The sequence below is a fragment of the Mus musculus genome, chromosome 12, assembly GCF_000001635.26.
Source record: "Mus musculus strain C57BL/6J chromosome 12, GRCm38.p6 C57BL/6J".
NCBI classification, from domain to species: Eukaryota; Metazoa; Chordata; class Mammalia; order Rodentia; family Muridae; genus Mus; species Mus musculus.
The window spans coordinates 99,425,345-99,451,881 of record NC_000078.6 but is presented as its reverse complement, the minus strand read 5'-3'; the positions used below and the strand labels follow the sequence as shown (position 1 = coordinate 99,451,881).

The following is a 26,537-nucleotide window of genomic DNA, read 5'->3' as shown; positions in this document are numbered from 1 at the left end:
TTCTCACATGAGCTTGAACTCAGAGCTTCAGACTTGAATAGCATCATGTTACTCCACTTCCTGCCACCCACCCTGTTCTAATCTAAAGGTTCATAATTATTGCCATTGTCTTAAGACAAATCTGTCACTTCATCCTAACCCCAACTAGAGAGAGACAAGTGCCTTCCCTGGAGTCCTCTAACCAAGGTGAAAAACAAACAAACAAAAAAACACCAAAAACCAAAAAGCCAAACCAAACACTCTCTGGTGTTTGATGCTTGTGTCTTCCTGAGAGGGTAACACATTTAGAAGGAACTCCTCCATATCTTCTTCCTCCCTGTCCAATCCTTCCTCAGTATTCTGTCTTTAATTATGTTTTAGACATGAAATAGAGTAGGGTAAGATTTTATTGTATACCGGGATCAATGCCTTTGTATGAATGGATGAATGGATGATCTAAGATCAGAGGCACGTACAGGGCGCATGAGAACACTGGTCTCCGCCCTCTCCTCCCAACATTCTAAGTCAGTAGAACCGGGATCAGGGCTAAGATTTTCATCTTTCTAGGAAAGGCCTTAGATGCTGCTGCTGTTCCAGGGTCCTGTTTGAGAGCCACTGGTGTAATGACAATTTCCTATCATGCTCATACCAACCATCACAGGATAATACCATGCCTAGAGAAGCCACTGATTTGCCATTCTTTTTTTTTTTTAAGATTTATTTATTATTTATTATATCTTAAGTACACTGTAGCTGACTTCAGACACACCAGAAGAGGGCATCAGATCTCATTACAGGTGGTTGTGAGCCACCATGTGGTTGCTGGGATTTGAACTCAGGACCTTCGGAAGAGCAGTCAGTGCTCTTAACCACTGAGCCATCTCTCCAGCCCCCTGATTTGCCATTCTTAAGGCATTAGATGCCAAAAATTATCTTCCAGCAGAAATCATCATCTCATGTGCCCACTTTTCTATTGTCCAGGGTTATTAACTGTGACCCACTAACTTGTGGGTTAATCAGGCTAGTCTCTACCAGGACTAGAGAGAATGCATTTTCCAGCAAAAGAATCATTAATGTTACAGCCTGAACACTACGGCTGCCCAGTGGATCGAGGTTGGCCTTGAACACATGGCCTCTGGCAGCTCTCCTTTAGACAGACAAGTATTTCAGAAGTCGCTATGAGAGCTGGGGGGATCTGCAACCCTATAGGTGGAACACAATATGAACTAACCAGTACCCCCCCAGAGCTCTTGTCTCTAGCTGCATATGTATCAGAAGATGGCCTGGTCAGCCATCAGTGGAAAGAGAGGCCCATTGGTCGTGCAGACTTTATATGCCTCAGTACAGGGGAATGCCAGGGCCAAGAGGTAGGGGTGGGTGGGTGGGGGAGTGGGTGTGGGAGGGTGTAGGGGACTTTTGGGATAACATTGGAAATGTAGATGAAATAAATCCCAATTTAAAAAAAAAAAAAAGAAGTCGCTGTGATAAAGAAAAGTGGTCTCAGGAATGTCTAGATGGCTTTTGTAGCAAATCAAATAATGTCACAATGTCTATGGCATGTATTTTCAAATTTCTGGGCCCTCTTGTGCCCCAGAAGCAGTTTCAAAACCACTCCATCCTGAAGGCTTCTCACTCCTTCGCCAACTATCCAAGAACTGAGAGGCACTCTGGCAACCTGCTTTTCACTGAAGAGTGTCATTTGTCTGGGGTCAGGCCAGAGAGGACGCGCGTTGTGGCTGTGAGGACTCTCTGCTTCTTTAGTCTAATCCTGTCTCCCTTCTGCTCCACTCCAGCAGCCTCTGGAAGTGTCGCCTAGTGATTATGAAGACACCTTTGTCCTTTCTGGAGCGATGCTGACCTGGACCCATTCTGACTCAGGTAATCACTCTCTCTCCTGGTCCTTCCCCAGCCACCAAACCTCAGTAGATCGAGGAAATCAATGAAATACCACAGCTATATTTATATGCAAATACCAAGTTGATTGTCTCCCCCCTCCCCCATTGCTGTTCTTCCTCCAATCTTCTTTTTTTTTTTTTTTTAAGATTTTATTATTTCATGTATGTGGGTACACTGTCGATGTCTTCAGAGACACCAGAAGAGGGCATTGGATATGGTTGCTGGGATTTGAACTCAGGACCTCTGGAAGAGCAGTCAGTGCTCTTTAACCACTGAGCCATCTCTCCAGCCGTCCTCCAATCTTCTTAATGATCCGTTTACGCTGCTGATAGACTGACAAGGTGGTCAATCCAGCTTAGGCATTAAGATAATTGGAAGACCTTGAGTCACATCTTTATTTAAAATTCTGTGTGTCTTGGACCCATGAGACCACACGAACATTGCTGGGAATTTTCATGTGGAGACAGACTAGAACCTAAGTAGTGCCTCCACTATGTTCATCACCACCTTTCCCAGAATGCCATGTGCAACTGTCTTCCTCCTTCCGATGTTGTCCCAGTTGTGTCCAGAGGAGAGTTCTGAGTGTCCGTTTTCTGTGCTTGGGGCAGATTGGGTGAGGAAGCACAAGGCAGTTTTCCAATCTTCAGGGATTGCTCAGGAATGCCAGGTTCACAGTTCATGGCAGGCGGAAGGGCTCCGTGTGGAGCAGGGGCTGGTCACTCAGTACAGGACTCTGCTTCAGAGAACCCACAGACTTCCAGATCGGAGGATGAAGTGACTGTCAAAGGGATTTGTGAGGGTAGAAGCATCTCAGATGACTTAGTCTCTGAGGATCACTCAGCCAGGCAGAGAGAGGTAGGAAGGAGGACATGACACTTAGGCAGGAAGGCAGGGCTGAGCCCTCAGTGTGCCCAGAGGATGCACAGCTGTCTAATCCCTCGTCTCTGTCCCAGCCAAAGTCAGAGTTCCCCTCAAGGCCTGGGCTGCCTAAGATCCTGGAGTAGAGCTACTTGGGAGAAACGCCATCCTGTGACCAAGGGGGTTTGCCTGGGGACAGCACCACTGTTGTATAGCTTTGGCATGGTGCTTTTTCCTGCACTCCTCTCTCCAAAGCTCACCCCTCCATCCTCGACGTGCTTTGGATTACCTACAGCCTGATGAGAGGCCCTGGATGAAACAGACACTGTGCAGGGCCAGTACCTGGCCTTCAAAGGTGACATTTTCAAGCTAAGGTTAAAAAACAAAAAACAAAAAAAAACAAAACAAAACAAAAAAAGCTGGGCGTGGTGGCGCACGCCTTTAATCCCAGCACTTGGGAGGCAGAGGCAGGTGAATTTCTGAGTTCGAGGCCAGCCTGGTCTACAGAGTAAGTTCCAGGACAGCCAGGGCTACACAGAGAAACCCTGTCTCACCAAAAAAAAAAAAAAAAAAAAAAAAAAAAGGTGGGTAACTAAAATGGCTAGATTATATAGGGAGGAGCCTCTGGAGGGGAGGGCAGCCCAGCCCCTGGGCTGAAGAGTTGGTTCAGGTAGGTGGGGGCGGGCGGAGGTAGAGGATAGGGGGTGCCAGCCATATCCTATAGCAGGTAGGGCCTGAGGGATGCTGGGATAACTCAGTGGTCAGGTCTGATATATTATTGATATATTAAATAGGCAGCTAAGCTGTTTATCCCAGGATTTGAGGCTTAGCAGTCTTACTCCCTAACCCTGAATATCAAACCCAAGTGTGGTGCACCTGCCTGGGAGCCCAGCACCTGGTGTGCAGGCAGGAAGTTGGAAATGTAATGTCATCCTCCACAACACAGTTAGTTCGAGCTTGTGTTGCCTGGGACCCTGTATGGAATCGACACTTAAGTAGGGTTAGTAGGGCTTTATTCGGGGCATAGTCCTGTATTCATTCATCCTGCATGATGAAGGCAGCTTTTGCACTCCAATGAGGAGGCTGCCTAGGCAGAGCACACACCATAGAATATTTACCATCTGACCTTTTGCAGAAGTTTGCTGCCTCCTGGCCTAAACAGTGGTGTGACACCCACTCTTGCAAAATTTGAGATGTGGGACTTGTTCCCCATTAAGAAAATCTGGTCAGACAATGAGCAGACTAACGTAGGAAGGGGAGGGTGGAGGGATTTCCTAGAGACACCGGATCAGCCACACACTAGCTGGACTTTCCAGGTATCTGTAAGTTTCAATTAAATCTAAATACATCATCGGAGCGATTTCATTTCAGGAACCAGAGTGTACTATTTATTAATCTGGTTTTCACATAAAGTACCAGGCTTCCTGGAATGACCTTGATGTTGGAGTAGATGGGTATCAAATTAATGCTATTCTTGCATCTCAGAACTTTTTTCTTTTTCTTTGGCACTAGATATGAGCGCTTTTATTTGAAAGCAAATAAATATTTTGGGTTTAAATCAAGTGAGTGTTGCACGGCTACCGTGAATAAGCTCTTTTCATTTTGCCAATGTTTTTTCCCAAGCTGGTAGGATTGTACGACACTGGAGGGAAATCTGTAGTTAAAACTGGAGATACGAGTGCCTGACTGGCTGAGCCAAGGAAAGCTGTAGCCTAGTAAGATTAAAACGGGCATCCAGGGGGCTGGAGAGATGGCTCGGTGGTTAAGAGCACTGGCCGCTCCTCCAGAGGTCAAAGGTTCAATTCCCATCACCCACATGACTGCTCACAACTGTCTATCACTGGACAGAATCCAATTCCCTCTTCTGGTATGCAGACAGACAATCAGACAAAACACCCATATACATAATATAAATAAATCTTTTTTTTTAAAAGTACATCCTGTGGGGCTGGCAGGATGGCTTAGTGGGTAAAGGCACTTGCTGCCAAACGATGCAGGCCAGATGACCAGAGTCCAAATTCAGTCCCCTAACCCAAGTAAAGATGGAAGAAAATAACTGACTCTGTAAGGTTGTTCTCTGACCTCCGTATGCACATGGTAGGCATGCCCTCTCTTACACACACACACACACACACACACACACACACGCGCACATGCACTCATACGTATACTTACAATGATAATAAATAAACAGTAACTGTTTGACTATATCAGTGCTGGAGAATACATGGTTAAGAGCACTTACTGTCTGCCAGACACACCTTTAATCTCAGCACTTGGGAGACAGAGTAAGGTGAATATGAGTTGGAGGCCAGCCTATTCTACATAGTGAGTCCCAGGACAGCCAAGGCTACATAGTGAGACCCTGTTTTGAAACAAACAAACAAACAATCAACAAAAAGAGCACTGACTGCTCTTGAAGAGGACTGGGATTCAGCTCCCAGCTCCTTCATGGGGGCTCTTATCACTGCCCACAACTCCAGTTCCATTGCCTGGACAGCCTATTCTGGTTTCCTGGCTTCTGCACACACATGCACAGACATTGGTGCAGGTTCACACACATACATAAATTAAAAAAAAACTTTAAAAACGATGAAATAAATAAAATAGAAAAGCGTGTTGGGGGACTGGAGGTAGACCTTGGTTGGTGGAGTGCCTGCCTAGCATATGAAAGTCTTAGGCTTAGTCTGAAACACTGTATACACTGGGAATACTCCAGTGAGTATTCAAACGCTCCCAGGGAACGCCTGGAGTCCTTATGGAAGGTGTGAACAGGGCAGGCAGCAGGCACGCAGCCTGGAGGTCTCTGAGTCAGAGCTTGGGAGACTTCTGTAGCTAAGTTCCAAACCAGCTCGGGCTCCATGGGACCATATCCGAATGAAAGGCCTAACCACAGTCAACACAGACCAGAAAGCCTGCAGGACAAAAGCGTATTAAGCAAAAAACTGTTCAACAAAATGCAAGACCATGTGGTCATTTCCCTAAATGCTTCCTCGTTAGTGTTCCGAACCAAGCACACGAGCTCAGAAGGACCAGTGGCTCACCACGGAGCCACATGTGACAGTCAGCTTGCATTGCTTGCTTCAAGACACACACACACCCCCCCCCCACCGATCCCCCTCGGGATCTCACACACGTGCTTCGGAGATGTACAAACAAAAAGAAAATGCGCCCGTTCTGAAAGAAAAACTAGGTAGAAACTTCTAATCTTGTCTCATAAACAATATAGAAATAACTTTAAAATATTCCACTTTAAGCATGCATTTAATTTGTGCTCTGGGAACCAAATAGTGTTGCCAAGATAGAGCATTCTAATAATGATTTATGTAAATTTATTTGTACAAAGTAATGGTGTAGTTGCCTATAGCAAATTGCTTAGAATATGAAATGACATTTATGGCTCCGTCCTCCCCCTCCCCTGAATGAATACATTGGAGAAAATGAGAGAGTCCAGAAAGCAGAAAAGAAACTCAGGTTCAAAATGGAGGCTGCTGCGTGAGGAAGCAGAGATGGCTGGTTAGGTTGTAAAAGTCCTATCTGTGTGATTCTCTGTGATTTCGAGTCTTTTTTTTTTTTTTTTTTTTTTTTTTTGGACAAGAGAGGCCAGAGTCCTGTGTTTTGGGGATGGTGAAATACTCAGACACTAAAACTCTTAGAACAGCCACAGCTCCTTGCCCTAGTTGGTGCCCTGGTGGCTTGCTTACAACATGTGGTACGCAAGGCAAATGTAATTACAGTTAGGCAATTAATCTTAGCCACGAGTTACTCATTACCAGAGAAAGTCATGCTTCAGTCATAAATGAAACCCAAATATTATAAAACAAAAGCCAAGCTACAGAAGTCTCCCAAGATCTGACTCTGAGACCTCCAGGCCATGTGCCTGCTGCCTGCCCTGTTTGCACCTTCCATAAGGACTCCAGGTGTTCCCTGGGAACATTTGATTCATAAAAGCCATGCACACACCAGAGCGGCTGGATGCTTAGGCCTGGTGAAGACTGGCTGCAGTTACCACACCCTGCCCTGTTTCAAAGGATGACTCTAACATCTTTACTCTAGAAGTGATTTGATTTGTTCAGAAAGTACTTTTACTCTCTCGTTTGCTTGCTGGTCCCCATCATTTGGAGGGGGTGGGAATTTATAAGATACATATCAAGAAATTTGAAGGCCATGGGAGTCACAAAACAAGAGAGCAGCAGAGTGAGCCATGGGCAGATTCCACTTGTCGTGTCATCAGCTCCAGCTCGGGCTTCAGCTAAGGGGCCGGGTTGGACATTCTGGACAGCTTATTTTGTTCCAGTCAAAGATCTGCTCATGCTGGGGAGAGGGCAGGTAGAATTGAGTGATAGTGTTTCTGGGCTGTTCTAGAGCTGCGGACTGATTGATGGCTGACGAGATTGAGAGGCCAAATGCAATTGTCAGACCGAATGAAAACAACCCTGGCTTCCAGGACAGTGGGGGAGGACGGGAGGAGGGCTGGTTTTAATCAACAAATATAAGTCTGAAAATGTATGCTAAGGCTGTTTTTAGGGAGTGGTCCTACCAACCCAGTCTAAAGCAGCGGATCCATGTTGTTACTCCCTGTGATGACTAATCTAGATTGTCAACTTTGGGGGTGGGAGGTGGGATTTAGAATCACCATAGAAACAAACCTCTGGGCATGTCTTCCTGGAAGGTTCTACATTAGGTTAATTGGTGTGGGAAGACCCACTCTAAATATAGAGGATGCCTTTTTTACGAGCCGAGGACCCAGACTGATTAAATAGGGGGAAGGAAGCTGAGCAGAAGCATCCTTTGGTTCCTAATCTTGGATACAATGTAGCCACCAGCCTCACCAGCCTCTGCCCCTACCTCCATGGCTTCCCTTCCTCCGCAGGCTGTACGCTCACAGTGTGAGCAGAGAACCCCTTCCCCCAGTTGCCTTTGTTAAAGATTTTATCACAGCAGCAGGCAAGTAACTAATACATCCTGGGACTTATCCTTTCTGCTTCCTGGCCAAATGACCTTGGACATAATTTCTGAAACTTGTTTACTTTATGGAGATGATAGGAAAATTAAATAACTCATTAAGTACTTAGCATGCTGCTCAGGAGGTACTACTTAGTTTATGGTAACTCTTAAAATTCTTCTAGTTGATGTAACCTGGATGGGCCAGACTGAAAATTGTGAGATTAAATATATATTTAATTTAAATGTGGCTTGATCTAAAAGATGTTAAAGTCAACTGACTTTTCTATGTATCAAAGATAGCAAATCAAATATGAGCATTCTTTCACTTATTCATTTAACAAACAACTCTTAGTCGTTAATGCCCTTTGTAAGCTGTTCATAAAGATGGAGAAACCAGCTAGCCTGTTCTCAAGCAATAAGGGAGTTTGATGTTTTTTATGTCTGTCTCGGGATTTCTTTTTCTTTCCATTGTTTTATTTAAAATTGCCTTTAAATATTTGACCATAAATATTTAAATATTTAACAGATGGCTGTTTACACATAAGTGTGGGCCCGGTGCAGGCCACATTAATATACATGGTCATTGTCTTCTGCGAGTGCCTGTGAGTTGCTTCCCTTTGGTGGTCCTGGCTAGCTAGGGGGTGAATTAAGACCCATGGAAGGGAACTCTGGCTCTTGTTTCGGCTACTCCTGCCTGCAAAGAAGGCCATTCTCTCTGCTGATAGGTTCTCAGCCAGTATAGTCAGACATTGTTTAGTTAGAAGTAATTTCCAGTAGAAGTTTATACACTATGCTCTTATCAAGGGTTGGAATGAAAATGAGTCCTTTATAAAATGTGTGGATTTCTGGTTTGTTGTTTGTTTTGTTTTGTTTGTTTTTTGATACAGGCTTTCTCTGTATAAGAACAGCTGTGGCTGTCCTGGAACTTGCTTTGTACACCAGGTTGGCCTCGAACTCACAGAGATCAGCCCTTCTCTACCTCCCTAGTGCTGGTTTTTAAAGGCATATGCTACCATGCCCAGCCCTTTTTTGTTTCTAATGGCTTTATGACATCCGAGAAAGGGCATTTCACAAAAGGTTCTCTGAAGAAGATGAGGAAATGTGAAGTGTGAGATTCCTTTTTACTGTTTTAAGATAGGGTGTCGCTTAGCACTGGAACTTGATTTATGAACCTGGCTGGCTTTAAACTATGAGATCTACCTGCCTCTGCCTCCAGGGGACTGGGATTAATGGCACATGCCACCTTAGCCAGCAAGGATTTGTAAGTGGAAGGAGAAATAAGAAATAACTAGTAATAAATCTATGAGTCTGGGGTGTATGTAGCTGAGCGGTAGCACAGTGGAAGAGCATACAGAAGAACTCAGGGTTGACCCAAGGGCCTCTCCTCCCATTGATGCCCGACTAGGCCATCCTCTGCTACATATGCAGCTGGAGCCATGAGTCCCACCATGTGTACTCTTTGGTTGGTGATTTAGTCCCAGGGAGCTTTGGGGGTACTGGTTGGTTCATATTGTTCTTCCTCCTATGGGGCTGCAAACCCCTTCAACTCCTTGGGTCCTTTCTCTAGCTCTTCCATTGGGGACCCTGTGCTCTGTCCAATGGATGGCTGTGAGCATCCACTTCTGTATTTGTCAGGCACTGGCAGAGCTTCTCAGGAGACAGCTCTATCAGGTTCCCGTCAGCAAGCTCTTATTACTGCCCGATTTTCATTGCACTCTTTCTATGCTCGCCTACCTCACGTGCAGAAGGCTTGTTGTACCTGTCTTTCGCAGGACAAGCTAAAGTTTTTCCACTTGTGTCTCCTTTTAGCCTGAGAGATATTATAGGACACTGGGTATGTAAGTAAATTAAATTGGTACACAAAAAAATTAAATAGTTGCTGTTCATAAATCATAAAATTTATTTAAAAATAACTCCCTGGCTATAATGGGATTTTATCATCTATAGAGGGCAAAAGCAGTTTGCATACTAATTAGATGGATGTACTTATTTATTTTATATAACAAAGCAAATCTTAGAATTATTAAAAACTTTTATATAATGAATTAAGTCTTAGAATTATTGAAAATTCTCCCCTAATCCCAAGGTGAAACTCAATATTTTTCCTTGAAACTCAAGTCAGACATTCAAGTATCAATTTAGAAAGACAAACATTCCAACACCTTCCTCATCCAGGGGTGTACTGATTTGATGCTTAACATGTAAGGCAGTGGTGGTAGGGAAATAAGAAAGGCCTTTGATTCCTAGCTAAGCCATTATGTTTATGCAGTTATAGCATCTAGCAGTCTCAAATGAGCTGAGACCATGTTTATTGTTGCTGTGTTCTGTGACAGCATGTATGTATGATATGACAGTGTGTGAGATACAAACCCCCTGTGTTGTGTGTTCAGAACCAAGGCTACAGTGAAGTCCCAAGATGCCATGGGGTCAGGCAGTGCCAGGCATACCTTAAATTCACCTTTTACAGTGACCACATTTTTATCCCATCCCCAGTCACTTATACAAAAAAAAACCTGTGGCTCACAGTGTTCAATCTGGCAATGTCCTGTTTAAGCCTGTAGTGTAAGAATGACGAACAATGCAGTTACCCAGGCTAGGTGTGCAGCAGGCTGTACCATGCAGGTTAGTGTTGTAGCGTTGTACGTGTGTGCAGAAATGCCCCCTAATGACTTCATTACTGAGGTTAAAAAATGAGCCCCCGAGTTTGCAGTCTCGCTGCTGTGTGAAATCTGTATCTGCGGACCCTTGGCTCTCCTCTTGCTCCTATTTCTTGATGCTGCTTTGTCTCCTCCTCGTCTAGCCTCCTTTCGGTCTCAGATTGCCGTTTACTGGAGGCCCAAAGCCCAGGGCTTATCTTTATTAAAAGGAAGATTAGCAGGTATTAGAGGCATACCAGCAATTAAGACTTTCTTCCTGGCTTCAGGAGAGTGGAAAAGACGAGTGGGCATCTGTTCATAGCACTCTGGGTTAAGACTATGCATTCACATATTTATCTCGAGGGTGACATCTGGCTATCCCACCCCATGCAGTGACAGAGAGAGGCTATCCCCCTGATTGCCATGAGCAGTGTGATGATGCCTGCTGGCCTGCACTGTACCTGTCACCCTCGTGTGTCCTCATGTGTCACCGTGATTAATACACTCCATCTCCTGTAAATGCATTTGAAGGCCCTCCATGGATAATGGAATGTTAATCTGGGGTTGAGTCTGTTGGGCCCAGTCTCAGGACTATATTCAATGCTTGGAGTTCCACCAATGATAGCATCAGCATAGTAAGAGGATCTGGAGCCAGGGCTAGTGCGCCTCTGGTAGAGTGCTTGCCTAGTATGCAGGGTACCCTGTGTTCGGTCACTAGCACCACATAAACTAAGTGTGGTGATGCTCACCTGTAATCCCAGCACTTGGGAGGTAGAAACAGGAAGGTCGGGAGTTCAAGGCCCTCCATGACTTCATAGGAAGACATATACTGGCCTGGGCTACATGAGATCCAATCTCATATATAAATGAGATCCAATCTCATGCATACATGAGATCAATCTCATATATATATAAATTAATGGGATAGAACTGGAAATCAGAAGTCAGAGCAGGGATGTCTTCCTAGGACTCTGAAGAGCTATTTTAAGGTAGAATCCTTGGGTCTCTTCTGGAAAGATTGCTCAGTGGTTAAGAGCACTGGCTGCTCTTCCAGAGGGCCTGGTTGAGTTTTCAGCACCCACATGGCACCCTCACACAGACATCCATCCATGCAAAACACCAATTCATAAAATATAAATAAATCATATTATATATAAAAAAGTAGACTGCTGTTATAAGAGAGTGACCTTCAACAGGCCTGCTTAATATGACACATAGACCATAATGAGGAGGGAGGCCTTGGTGAAGGGCTGCCTCCCCAGATCCTGAGTCCAATGGCCTCTCAACAGTTGGACTTTCAACAGTCAGACCCTAGTACAAAATGTGTTTGCTTGGGAGATCAGCACTCTGATAGCAACAAGGGTAAACCCGTTTATCAGCTCGGCTCTATTTGTGCTAGAAAAGCTTAGGGAATTTAAAGCTTTTGACTGTAAACCTCACACACACACACACACACACACACACACACACACACACACTTCCCGTCTCCCAGTGTCACTATCTTCTGGTGACACATAATTTTCCAGGTGAACAGAGAAGCAGGGAACTGGTCCAAATAGCCACTGAAGGTCTGAATTACTCCCCAGTGGTTCGTTGAATCTGATGAATGGGACATGCTGTCTCCTTCCCAGTCTCTGATAAACTGGGGTGGAACTGAGCAGGACTCAGTTCAGTTGGAGGACCAGGTGGTCCTGGAGGGCCCTGTCGAAGCCCATTTTGGGTAAATAGGAAACACCCTGCAGCCCCCTTATTTAGAATGGGGAGTGGCCATGTCATGGGGAATGCAGTGCTTCATAGTGACTTCCAAGACCTGAAGAATTTTTTTTCTTTTTGAAGCTTGCTCTCTTATAGCCCATGCTGGCCCTGTACTCCCTGTGGAATGAGGGTGACTCTCTGATTCTCTGGACTCCTGGCATCACCACATACATTTTATGTGCTGGGGGTCGAACCTGGGTCTTCAGGCATGATAGGGAAGCATTCTGTCCTCAGTCCCAGGCTTAGCATTATCACATTATATAACATTATTCCCAATACGAATTAATAGAAGTACTACTACTCTTTATATTAATAACTGACTGATATGTATGAAAATTCATATAATGTATACACATGTGGAACTGTATATGCCTATGTAAACATGCATGCATCTATAAATAAATGTTATTTTTTTAATTCTGAGGTTATGTTATTTATTAATCCATGTCCAGCTTGCTCAGGATTTGGATATAGCTAAATTATCACCATCATAATTACGTTTTTTTTTTTTTCTGTATCATCTCTGTGTCTTTCTTAGTTCTACCTGGGATGTAGACTATGTGCTTAACTGAGCAAAAATGCCAACAAGCTGCTATTTATTTTATTAAACAGCTTGAGCAGAGATATTTGATCTGATTGCTGAAAATTGTTAGCTTATCACTGAACTTCCCTGATGGTTCTTATTATTCAATTTGTGTTGTCTACAATAATAATTATTACTATATAAAAGAACATGATGCTTTTATTTGTACAGTTCTTGCATTAATAATTTAACTGGCTATTATACCCAGTGTAATCTTGACATATGTCCAGATGTGTAGGGGTCGGCCTGGAGCATCTTCAGAAGGTGGAATGCAGGTGTGAATTGTAAGGTTAGAGTCAGGATGTGGGTAAAAAGGTTACTGGCCTCCACATCCAATTGCCTTCATGCTCCTCCCTCCCGTGTCGTTGTTTCTGAGTGGTTCAGCAATGATGACTCTCACCTGGTCATTTTAACCCCCTCAGGGAACCGATCACAGTATAGGTAGTTGGCTGACTAAAATGGCTGCCTTGTACTGACTGGTTTACAAGTGGAAATGGCTAAAACAACACACCTGACCCAGGCTGAAGGAACCAGTGGGTCAGTCAGTAGCCTGTGCATCCATGAGGCCTGTTCTGGAGACACGGTGAAGATTTTATCATTCATTCCTTAGCTGCTCCTTCCAGGTGCATCAGAACTGTATAAGGCACAGATATTTTTTTATTACCATGCTATAGGAAACCATAGTTTATTGTCCTTTTTAGTCTAGGTGAGTCCTACATGCTGTGTCTTAAACTTAGGTTTATACGCTAAGTAACTTGAAATACACCTTTTGAGGAATGAGATCACAGGACAGGTTTTGGAGGGTGGTGCAGCCTGACATTGGGGGTGTCAGCCCACTGTGGGGGGGTCAAAGACTGCATTTTCTTTTTCTTTTCTTTTTTTTTTTTTTTTTTTGGTTTTTCGAGACAGGGTTTCTCTGTATAGTCCTGGCTGTCCTGGAACTCACTTTGTAGACCAGGTTGGCCTCGAACTCAGAAATCCGCCTGCCTCTGCCTCCCAAGTGCTGGGATTAAAGGCGCGTGCCACCACGCCCGGCAAGACTGCATTTTCAAACTGTGGGTTGAATGGGGAAAACCAAGCAAATGGGAGAATGCTATTTGGTCAGCACAGTCTGACGTCTGGGAGAATGAGTGGATGATCTGTTGGTCAAGAGTGTCATGGAGGATCAGAGGTGATGGTCTACACTGTACCCAAGTTCTCGGGAGCGGGGAGGCAGGAGGAGCCTGAATTAAAGGCCAACCTGGGCAAGGGGGAACAGGAGAGTAAGGGAGTGAGAGGAGGGAGAGATGGAAAGAGGGACGGAAGGAGAGAGAGGGAGGGAGGGAAGGAAAGCCCCCATGGAGACAACTTTCAGCCTCAGAATTGGGGTTTGTGAGACTTATGCCCTTCACTCTCACGAGTGGACTTCACACCCTGAGCAGGTTGTGATGGCTGGACTCTCATCTGGATTGATGTCCTCGCTCAGCTCGGTAGTATAAGCCTCATAGGGCAGGTATTAGGAGTTTCATGATCTGCCTTTTGAAATGGATTTAACTATTCCTAATTAAAATTATACTCACACCTTTAATGAACAGCTAAATTCTTGGCACTGGAACCCTAGGGCTACATAGTCTCTATCCATGCTGTTGAGCATGTCACAGAGAATTTCTCATTTGAAAGACAGTCACTTCCTGACGGTCACATGGTGCACATGGCAATGCCCCAAATTCAGTAGTATAAAATAAGAAAGTTTTCTGTCTTGCACACTCTATTTATTTGCTGTGAATGGTCCATCAAGGACCATATTCCATGTTATTCTTGGTCTCATTTCTAGATCAAGACACCCTGGTTATTTTTCATTGTCAACTTGATAACAACCAAGAGTCATGTAGGAAGAGGGAGTCTTCAGAATTTGACCATATGAGTGGCCTGTGGCAAGTTGTGTGTGTGTGTCGGGGGGGAGGTATTGTCCTAACTGTTGATTGATATAAGAGGTCCCAGCCCACTGTGGGCGATGCCAACACTGGGGAGGCTGTCCTAGGTTGTATAAGAAAGCTCGATGAACGTGAACTGAGGAAACAAGTCAGCAAGCAGGGTTCTTCCATGCTTCTTGCCTCCAAGTTATTACCCTGAGTTCCTGCTTGACTATTCTATAAGATGTACTGTAACCTGTGACCTGGAAGTATATGATATAATAAACCCTCTACTCCTCAAATTACTTTTGGTCATGTATGATCATAGCCACAGAAAGCCAAAGCATGTGGGATGTTCCTATCACCTGTGATTCTTAAAGTTGGTCATCTGGGGATGGAGAGATGGTTCAGTGGTTAGGAGCACTGGCTGCCCTTCCAGAGGTGCTGAGTTCATTTCCCAGCAACCACATGGGGGCTCACAACCACACCTATAAAGAGATCTGATGTCTTCCCAGCATGTAGGTGTACATACAGACAGAGAATTCCTACATTAAAAAAAAAAAAAACACATAAATACTTTTTTAAGAAAGCTAGCTGGGCGTGGTGGTACACACCTTTAATCCCAGCACTTGGGAGGCAGAGGCAGAGGCAGGCAAATTTCTGAGTTCGAGGCCAGCCTGGTCTACAGAGTGAGTTCCAGGACAGCCAGGACTACACAGAGAAACCCTGTCTTGAAAAAACAAAAAGAAAGAAAGAAAGAAAGGAAGAAAGAAAGAAAGAAAGAAAGAAAGTTAGTCATCCAGTGACAGGTCACTTCTTCGCCCGTTTTATTTTTTTAATTTTTTATTATAGGTCAAGCCCTATACCCCTGAGGTATACCCCTTAGCAAGCCTTACCCCATTTCCTTTTGGAGTACCAAAGGTAGACACTACTGCCTTTGTTCACTGGGCAATACTCTCACCCGGAGCCTCACTCTCAGCCAGCTTCTGCCACAGATCTGAGTTCATGTTCATCCAAGGCCCTTGTTAGGTTGGCCTGATTAGGACCAGGTGTTTGAGTCTAGTTTCATGTTGTTGGCATAATGAGTTCTATCTGGCCTTTAGTTATATCTTTCAAGTCCCCAAAGGAATTTTGTCAACATAAAATGGTCTCCCTTTGCTAATTGAGCCAGTCGTCTGGAATGAGGCCTGGGGCTGGATTAGAAACATGGAAAGCCAAGCATGATGGTGCACGCCTTTAATCCCAGACTTGGGAGGCAGAGGCAGGTGGATCTCTGGGTTCGAGGCCAGCCTGGTCTACAGAGTGAGTTCCAGAACAGCCAGGGCTCTACAAAGCAACCCTGTCTTGTTTGTTGCACAGAGCAACAAACAAACAAAAACACATAGCAACAGAAGAAGAGGGAGGGAGGGAGGGACGAAGGAGGGAGAGAGGGGAGGAGGGAGGAAGAGAAGGAAGGGAAGAAAAAGACAGAAAAGAAACAAGAAACAGAAGACCACCAGACAATAAGATGTTGCCTTTGAATTTTTGCACCAAGCTCTCTGCCTTGGCTTTGCTAGGGCAGCCATACTGTTAAGTGTTTTCCGGTCCTTTTTTGTAGGTGAGAACATTAAACCCAGAGAGCTAAACTCGTATGCCTATAGACTCAAAGTACAGGTTAGAGAATAGGAACCTGCTACAGGTGTTGGGAAACCCAGCACAGTGGTTTCCATGACAAAGGCCTAGCAGAATTTAAAGTGTTCTTTTCACAACATGGTGGAGAATGGGTTAGAATTTTATTATGGTGCCATTCTCAAGTCCTGACTTTGTGTGGCATTCTAGTGTGTGCCCTGTTTGTTTTTGAAACCTGCTAAGTAGGACAATGCCTCCTGCTCCTGCCAAGTGGATGCGGCCTTGCAGAACACCTGGTGGAATTGGTGTGTAAACAGATGCTTGTGAAATGCCTTTTGCGCAATTGACAATACGACTGTGTCATGATGATCAATTTGGTTCTGATATGCTCCTGTAGGAGGTATGTGACCTCAGAAGTACCTCAAAGCAATGGTAGGCCTTGCCTATGCTTTGAGAAGGCTCCATCCTGTGTGAAAGCCAGTGGCCACCAGCTCTATGGCATTCACCATACGATCCATTTGGCTTGTACTTCACAGTCTACGCAGGACATCATCATGTGCACACCTGCCTTGCGCAGAACAACACTACTGGGGTTGAAATTGAGTTGTGCCAATCAGAGTGTTGGGCCCACAGGAGGCAGAGAGGTTGAGAGGAATGAATGTCTTGCTCTAAAGATGCTCACTGTCAGGAGACTAGGTTAGTTATCAAGGGAGCCTCAGTGTGTGTGTATGTGTGTGTGTGTGTGTGTGTGTGTGTGCATGTGCACACACATGTATTCAGATGCATATACAGCATTCATGTGGGGGTTGGAGATCCACTTTAGGTGTTGGTCCTTGCTTTTTTTTTTTTTTTTTTTTTTTTTTTTAAATGTAGTCTGTTTTTTTTTTTAAAGATTTATTTATTTATTATATGTAAGTACACTGTAGCTGTCCTTAGATACTCCATAAGAGGGCATCAGATTTTGTTATGGATGGTTGTGAGCCACCATGTGGTTGCTGGGATTTGAACTCGGGACCTTTGGAAGAGCAGTCGGCGCTCTTAACCACTGAGCCATCTCGCCAGCCCCGGTCCTTGCTCTTTAACTAGTTTGATGCAGGGTCTCTTTATTGTTTGCTTTTGTGTACACCAGGCTAGCTGGCCTGAAACTGCCAAGGATTCTTTTTTTTTAATTGTAGTATCAGTACCTTCAGTTTCTTTTTTTTTTTTTTAATTTTTATTAGATAATTTCTTCATTTACATTTCAAATGCTATCCAAAAAGTCCCCTATACCCCCCCCACTTCTTTTTTTTTTTTTTTTTTTTTTTTTTTGTCTCTGCCTCCCATCTTGCCATGGAGGCAGGGCTATGAATGCGCTCTACCATGCCCCGCTTTTCCGTGGGTTCTGAGGATGCAAACTCAGAGGCTTATGTTTCTGGATCCAGTGTTCTGCCCCATCGAGCCTGCTCTACAGCTTATGCAGTGTGCGCTTTCCTCCTTTGTGCATGTGTGCAGTTCATCTCTACCGTCATCATAAACACCCCACCAAGGTGCTTTTAGATTTCTCAGCCTTCACAACCACGAACTAGAATAAAACTCTTGCCGGGCGTGGTGGCGCATGCCTTTAATCCCAGCACTTGGGAGGCAGAGGCAGGCGGATCTGAGTTCGAGGCCAGCCTGGTCTACAAAGTGAGGTCCAGGACAGCCAGGGCTACACAGAGAAACCCTGTCTCGGAAAACCAAAAACCAAACCAAACCAAACCAAAACACTCCATTGCTTATAAAGCACACAGCCTTACTCAGTTACTCTGTGCCAGTACAGGATCAGGCCAGGGCAAATGACATTTCCGCCCTGTGAGTGAGTGAGATGGTAAGTGGATTTATCCGAGGCCCACAGTGCCCGAGTAGCTGACCTTGACCTTGTAGTCCTTGAGATGGACCCTGCTCCCTCTCCCCTTCCCAGTACTTCTCTGTGAACTGCAGCATTCACGCACAGGGAGTGGTTAGGGATCACCCCGCAGGTACCTTACTTGAAGCAGACGGATCTTTTCTGAAAGGAGCCTTCGTTTTCACTTTAAAAAAATCTAGATTCCCCCAGAGGGGTCAGAAGAGGAATGGAAGCCCTTGCCCTTGTCCTCATTCCCAAGAGCCACTTGGCAGGGAGTCCAAATGGAGACCAGATAACAGAAACCAATGGAAAATAACCTTGAACCTCAGGCAATTTGGAGGCAAGGCTTTCTTTATCTGCTAGCTACAGGCAGCAACTTTTCAGTCTCAATGTCTGGGCCAAGAACTTCTTGTTTCTTGGGATCTCTGGAGACCTTGCCTGAACCCAGGCAGAGAAGCGCTCCAGGCTTACCTAGCAGGGATGCACTGAGGCTGGAAGACGGTAGGCTAGCCAGGGAGTCTTTGCTCTTTCCTGGTACCTAGAGTGTGAATGTCTTAAGGTATTCTAAGACCAGTGATCTGGCTTTGGCCTAATCTGTACTGCTGGTACAGTTTAGTGGGTTCCAGACCTCAATTTTTCTTACCTAAAAATTAAAACATAAAAAAAATTTTAAAGTATACTTTTTTTACTTGTTTGACTGGTTTGAGGTTTTTGAGACTAACTAGTTCTGAGGATTAGCTGTGGAATGGGCACCCCTACTCAGTATTCGCCTTGGAGTACACTAGCAGAGTGTCTTGGGTGTGCACATCTACTAAAATTTATGTTGCACAGACCCAGCAAGCTCATTCACCCTTAGAAATATATCCTGTGGATGCTTTTCTTCCTGTGGTTTGTTATGGTGACGGTAAATGGCTGTGCCCTCAGTCTCTATCTGCAGGGACAGCTCAGAGCACAGGGCTTTGTCCTGGTCCACTGGGTAGCATCTAATAGGACAAGATGGAAAGGATCCACAGATGTAACAGCGAGAAATGAGCAGAATACGATGTGCTGAGTGCTGTCTGCCTTCTATAAATCGTACATGTTCTGCTGGTCAGTATTCTATTACTAAAAGAAATGTCACGCCAGGCGGTGGTGGTGCACGCCTTTAATCCCAGCACTTGGGAGGCAGAGGCAGGCGGATTTCTGAGTTCGAGGCCAGCCTGGTCTACAAAGTGTGTTCCAGGACAGCCAGGGCTATACAGAGAAACCCTGTTTCGAAAAACCAAAAATAAATAAATAATTAATTAATTAAATGTCTAAGAGGGGCTGCCTGCGATTCAACTCCTCAGAGAAGCATTTGCCTGGCCTGTGTGAGCCTTAGGTACTGTAACCCCCAGTTTACATAACCATGTCAACAGGTGCCAAAGAGAATCCATTTAGAAAGCAGACAGGATTTTTTTTTTTTTTTTAAATTTTGGCTCATGGTTTTGGAGCCTTTAATCCATGGTTGATTCACCTTGTTGCTTCTGGTCTGTGGCAAGATAGCATATCACCAGGAATGCCTGGAGAGAAAATTTTAAAAAATGAGAGGAAGGTAGATTCCCAAAATCCTCCTTCAAGGGCCCTTCCCCAGATGACCTCATTTCCTTCTACATGGTCAAGCTCTTAAAGGTTCTGTCAACCACCACTGGTACCACAGTCTGGGGACTGACTATGCCATTAGAACACAGTCTTTGGGGCATTTCATATGTCTGCCATCGTCGTATGTGTCAAGTCATCTGTCCCTGTTTTACAGATGAAGAGGTTAAAGCATAGTGAATTTGTGCAACCCACTGAGTCTTAGCAGGATGTGGGTATCAAAGATATTCCTTAGTAGGTAAAAAAGCAGATTTGCAAAAGGGGTATGAGGGCTCATGTTAATTGTCACTCCGGCAGAATCTGGAATGACCTGGGAGAAGAGTCACTGTGCATACTGTGGGAGGTTGTTGAGATTACGTTAATTGATGTGTTAAGAGCCGTCTTAATTGTGTGTGTGTGTTGGGGGGGGAGGGGGATTGGCGCGTGTCCTGGGCTGAAGGCAAAGAGCTGAGCAGCAGCGGTCACTGCTCTCTGCCTCTTGACTGTGATGCACCCAGCTCTTTCAGGCTCATGCCTCTGCGACTCTTTGGCAGTGGTTGACTGTGACACTAAATGAACTGTGACCTAAATGAACCCTTTCTCCCTGAAGTAGCCTTTGTTATAGTATTTTATCCCAACAGCTGAGAATGAAGGTGAAACAGGGGGATCCATAGCTATACTTTAAAAAATAGGATATCCACTAATACATATCCACACATATCTATGATTTGGATTTAAAGATTTATTGTTATTATTATTATCATTATTATTGTATGTGTCTGGGTCTGAGTGTGTGCATGTACCTGTGTATACTGTGCTGAAAGATCCTATCTTTTCTTTTTATTTAAAGATTTATTTATTTATTTCATGTATACGAGTACACTGTAGCTGTCTTCAGACACACCAGAAGAGGGCATCAGATCCCATTACAGATGGTTGCGAGCCACAATGTGGTTGCTGGAAATTGAACTCAGGACCTCTGGAAGAGCAGTCAGTGCTCTTAAGCCATCTCTCCAGCCCAAGATCATATCTTCAAATGCAAATCCCAAAGCAGGAAGAGTGAACAGGAAGTGGGAGGGGCTACAAAGTCTCAAAGCTCACACACTGAGTTTGTATCTGTGTGCAGGTATGTGTGTGTGTGTCTGTGTTTGTGTGTGTGTTTATGTGCATGCACTCAAGTATGTGTTTTGTATATGTGTATGTTTGTGTGTGTGTCTGTGTATGTCTGTATAGACACATACGTGTCTATGTGTCGGTGTGTGTATGTCTCTCTCTGTCTGTGTGTATGTGACTATATGTGTGTGTTTGTCTATATGTGTTTCTGTGTGTCTGTTTGTCTTTCTGTGTGTGCCCAAGAAAACCAGAACAGGGCATCCATTTCCTAGAGCTGAAGTTACAGGAGACCGTGCCATGCTCACTGTGGGTGCTGGTTACTAAGCTCAGGTTCTCAGAAGAGCAGCAAATCTTATTAACTGCTGAGCAATGTCTTCAGCCTTCTCATATTTTTTAATGACTATTATTATTGGCAAGGTCCACAATAGAAAATGTGGGGCTGAGAATATGGCTTAGTCAGTAGAATGCTTGCCTGGCACACACAGTGTCCTGGATTTAATCCCTAGTGCCACATAAAACCAGGCATGGTAGTATAACCCTGTTATCTCAGCTCTTGAGAGATAGAGTCAAGAGGATTGGCGTACAAGGTCATCTCTGGCTACTGTGGTGGTTTGAATGAGAGTTTGTAGCCCGCCCACTTCCGGTTCACCCTTCTGCTTTGCTCTTGACATTGAAGATGTGATCGCTCAGCCTCTTGCTCTGGATATCTGTTGTCAAGCCTCTCCCATCATTATGGATTCTCCCCCCTGGAACCCTAAGCCAAAATAAACTCTTGCTTCTGCAAGTTGCAGCAGCAACAGAACTAACTAATAGGGAGTTCAAAGCCAGTCTAAGGTATAACAGACCCTGTCTTTAAAAAGGGAGCTCTTAGAGGGACCAAGGATTCAAGGCAGGAGGGAAGGAAAATTGTCTTTTTCATGCCTTCCTGTCTCTGCTCCTTATTCTAAGGATGTGTGTGTGTCACTTCTTTTTCTCAGACGTCGGTATGAGCCCAGTGTTCCTAGTCAGTGGAGTCAAGGTCTACTAAAATTCACTTTTAATTTTTTTGTATTTAAAATTTGTAAGTAAATAATAGTTTTAAAAGAGAGAACATTAAGCGTAACCTTCTAAACACACCCTTACATGTTAGACGCTCCTGGTTGTATCTGTGGAGCATGTACTCAGCCCTCTTTCTAATATGATGCAGAACAAAGCCATGTCCCCTGGCCAGTTGACCCTTGTCTTTAGACCCGGTGTGATCCCTGGCCCAAGCATAGTACTGTGCTCACACCCTCCTCCTCTGTTGGAACATCTGATTCATTCAGCAGATTTAACTGAGCACTAACTATTGAGCTGTTCTGCCTTGTGTCCTGCAGTACGAAGAAGATCAAAGATGATGATGTAGGCCCGTGGTTCTCTATCCTCCCAATCGACCCTTTAACTCAGTTTTTCATGTTGTGGTGACCCCCCAACCATAAAATTATTTTTATTGCTACTTCATAGCTGCAATTTTGCTACTCTAATAAACGGTAATGTAAAAATCCGATACTCCAATGTCTGATCTGTGACTCAGAAAGAGTTGTGACCCATCGATTGAGAACTGCTGCTCTAAAGAGCACCCCATACTTACCTTTTCTTATCTAACAAATGCCAATAATATATAAGCACAGATAACTTTGCAGCCAAACCCTGTTTTGTCCAAGCTTCCCTCTTCTTGCTATTGAACATCCTCCTACCTGGGAGGAGAGAAGTCGTCAGCTACCAACTCAGAGTCAGTCCCAGGACAGATCTGCACACAGAAGGTACCGCCTTTCCTGCTTAGAAGGCTAGAACATGGAGCAAATAGACTATTGAACTGGCCGTTCTGCAAGCTCCTACCCTGCCAGACACTAAGGCATCAAGCCAAAGTACCCAGCTGGTACCCATGTAGGTCTCCTTTCCCATCTGGATGACTTTGGTATTTCCTGAATGGGTCACTCTTTCTCATTCTGAAACTTCTCTCTAGGATGACCCCCCCCCCCCTACCTGTACTGCCTAGTTTTGTGTCAACTTGACACAAGCTGGAGTTATCACAGAAAAAGGAGCTTCAGTTGAGGAAATGCCTTCAAGAGATCCAGCTGCAAGGCATTTTCTCAATTAGTGATCAAGGTGGGAGGTCCCCTTGTGGGTGGTGCCATCTCTGGGCTAGTAGTCTTGGGTTCTATAAGAGAGCAGGCTGAGCAAGCCAGGGGAAGCAAGCCAGTAAGGAACATCCCTCCATGGCTTCTGCATCAGCTCCTGCTTCCTGACCTGCTTGAGTTCCAGTCCTGACTTCCTTTGGTGATGAACAGCAGTATGGAAGTGTAAGCCGAATAAACCCTTTCCTCTCCAACTTGCTTCTTGGTCATGATGTTTGTCCAGGAATAGAAACCCTGACTGAGACAACACCCATCTTTTATAGAAAGCTTCCTATATGTTAGGGGTTACCACAGCATGAGGAAGTAACTATATTAAAGGGTTACAGCAGTAGGATGGTTGAGATCCACTGATGTAGAGTTTCCTTTCAAGTGACTGAGGATGGAGTGGGATCCCTTTGGGTAACCAGATCCCAGAAAGATTTGACCACTCTTATTCACCAGAAAGAAACGAATGTTCACTTTTAATCAGAGGCCTTGGTATTCTGCGCTGACCTTTACAGTCTGCTATTTGGGGGCTACAGCCTATTAGACCTGCCTGTGAGTCTTTACTGAACGCTCGGGGAAAGGTGTACTGTAGATGTCCTTGTCATTTAGAACAAGATACAAGAAAAGGAAACCTTTAACTCTTTCCCCTACAGGGAAGTAGTCTGTTATTTTATAGGCAGGGGTTCACTGTGTTGCCTTGGGTGGCCTTGAATTCATAGAGATCTAACCTCCTCCCAAACCTGACCCCTGGGATTCAAAATGTTTGCTACCACACCCGGCTAGCCTGGCTTTCTTTTGTTTTATTTCTTTGTTTCTTTGGGCTCTCTCTCTCTCTTTCTCTCCCTCTCCCTCTCCCTCTCCTTCTCCCTCTCCTCTCCCTCTTTCCTCTCTCTCTCCCTTTCTCTCCCTCTCTCCCTCTCTCTCCCTCTCTCCCTCTCTTCCTCTCCCCCCTCCCTCTCCCTCTCTCCCTCCCTCCCTCTCCCTTCCTCCCTCTCCCTCCTTCCCTCTTTCTCCCTCCCTCCCTCTCTCCCTTCTTCCCTCCCTCCCTCCCTCCCTCCCTCCCTCCCTCCCTCTCTCTCTCTCTCTCTCTTTCTTTCTTTCTTTCTTTCTTTCTTTCTTTCTTTCTTTCTTTTTTTGAGACAGGTTTTCTCTGGGTATCCCTGCTCACTCAGTAGACTGGCCTGGCCTCAGACTCAGAAATCCGCCTGCCTCTGCTTCTTGAGTGCTGGGATTAAATAGCCTGGCTTTCCTTTAAGAAAAGAAAAGAAAAAGTTTGTAATCTTAGCAGTTGGGAGACAGAGGCAGGTGGATCTCCAAGTACATGAGGCCAGTCTGATCTATGTAGAGAGTTCCAGGGCAGACAGAGCTACATAGAGAGACCACATAAAAGAACAGTAGCCTGCTTTGGTCATGTACACTTAACAATCCCAGTACTTGGGACACAGAGGCAGGCGAATTAGGAGTTCAAGGTTATCCGCAGCTGCCTAGTAAATCTGAGTAGGTTATGTGAGGCTCTGTTTAACATACACACACGCGAGTGTGCACACACACACACACACACACACACAGAGCGAGAGAGAGGGGGAGAGAGAGAGAGAGGGAGAGAGAGAGAGAGAGAGAGAGAGAGAGAGAGAGAGAGAGAGAGCAAAGACAAGGAAAAAGAAACAAAGACACACTAGGCGTTCCTAGCAGCAGTCAGACACAGTGTGCATAGTTTTCCCCTCCTGATACAGAGCCAGCGGGCATGAGTCCCTGTCATCCCATGCTCATGTGTGCCCTGCAGCTCCCTTGAGCTGAAAGCATCCCAGTTGAGTGCCATGTTTTCCTAGCATACTGTTCCTGATGTATGCCACCGTCCCGTCTAGTTTCTAGGTAACCAAGATTCCCTCTGACCCTCATGTGCCATTGTACAACATGACAAATTACTTTTGGAGTTTCAGATTTGTTTATTTTTAATTTATTTTTATTTTATGTGTATGAGTGTTTTGCCTACATGTACATATATGTTCACTATGTGTGTATGTGTGTGTGTGTATATCTGTCTGTATATATGTCAAAAGAGGACATCCAATTCTCCCCAACTGGAGGCTATGAGCTGCCATGTGGGTGCTGGGAACTGAGCCCAGGTCCTCTGCAGGAGTAGCAAATGTTCTGTTGACTCACTCACTGGGCAGTCTCTTGGGTTGAAGATTTAAATTCACACTGACTCTAAGGTCTCTTATCATGAGTGTGCTTGTTCAGGGGGCTGCCAGGTGTGTGGCCTTAAAGTCTGAGGCATGCTGAGTCTTCACTGCTCTGTAGTGTCAGTGATGTCATACATAGTGCTGCAATCATCGTTCATTCCAAAGTCATTCACACCCTATTTGGAGCCTTCTGAGCATTTGAGATTTGGAGGCGAGCGTGCTGAGATTCCGTCAAAGCTAGGATGGGCTAGCTCCGTACCCTTCTGGGGCAGCTGGTTATTTTGCTAGGCTCTTTGGAGAGCTAACGAGTGAATTTGTTTCCCTTTGTTCTTTTCCACTTGGCAAATATCGACTTTGACTTTTGCCTGTGAATGGAGCCGGCCGGCCGGAGCGTGGCTAATCTTTACTTAAGGGCTTTATCTTCTCAGGAGCCAGGTCAGCCAAAACCTGTTGCCATCGTCCTTGCTGGAACCTGCAGCAGTTTTGATTGCTCCATCCGCTTCCGTGGAGTTAGCCAAGCAGGCACCACACCTGGGGCTAAGCAGCTAGCAGAGTCTGGACTTGGTGGGCTGATTACAACCAGGCTGTATTTGAAACCTAGATTTTTTTTTTTTTCCCCAAGCATGACAGTCAATTCCTGGCTAACTGGGCCTCTCTTTCCACACAGTAGGAAGGAGCGGGACATTTTCTGGGGACATGAATTATAAAGAAGGCATTGAGGTGGTATGGTAGGAACCCCTGGCTTACTCCTAAGCTATTTTGGGGGAAGGAAAATGTTATACTGGAAAGAGAGGTCCCGCTCTGTGGCCATCTCCAAAAGCATAGCCTTTGTTCCTGTCATAAGGATAAGGCAAGTGAAGATGGGCCAATAAGGTCCAGAGATCCTTAGGTAAGGTAGAGGGAATGATTCAGATGACAGGCGACATGGACAGTGATGGGTCTTTCCTGAAGGGAAAAGGCTCTGACGCTTGGGTGGGAAGAGGCCAGGAGCACGCCTTTGCCCTCTCTTATCTGACATCTGGCCAGGGCACCTTCCCTCAAACCTCTTCATCACTCCGACATCAAGAGCGATGTTCATACAAGACGGATATCCCCAGGGAGCCCCGTCCACTTGTTATTTCTCCCACGTTCCCCCAGGAAGGAATAAGATGGGAAGATAGCTCCTGAGAGAGGATTCTTGGCACCGTTCCGGCCTACAAGCTGATCTGTTTCCGTATCTGCCCACAAAACAGAAGGAATCAGTTTCCTCTGCCTTTCCCCCAGTCTCAAAGCGACACATTGCTCTTCACTTTTTATCCAGACAAACACATTGAGGTTGGAAGTGTTCCATTGATTGGCCAAAGTCATACGGTAAGGGTAGGGGAGAGATGATGGCTCAGCTGTTGAGAGCATTGACTGCTTTTCCGGAGGATCCAGGCTCAGTTCCCAGTGCCCACGTGGCAACCCAGTTCCAGAGTATTCATCACCTTCTTCTGGCCTCTGGGAA

General features: G+C 45.1%; 1 protein-coding gene across 9 annotated transcripts in view; it reads left to right on the top strand.

Annotated features, from left to right (window-relative positions):
• The window catches only part of Foxn3 (forkhead box N3), a 373,587-nt gene that overhangs the window by 111,786 nt on the left and 235,264 nt on the right, over positions 1-26,537 (top strand). For 8 of the 9 annotated variants that reach the window (XM_006516239.4, XM_030246927.1, XM_006516232.4 and 5 more), the window contains one exon: positions 1,773-1,857. The gene's annotated coding sequence lies outside the window, so the exon portion shown is untranslated. Of the gene's footprint in view, positions 1-1,772; positions 1,858-26,537 lie in introns of those variants that run through there. The other variant, NM_183186.2, reaches the window with a different exon arrangement.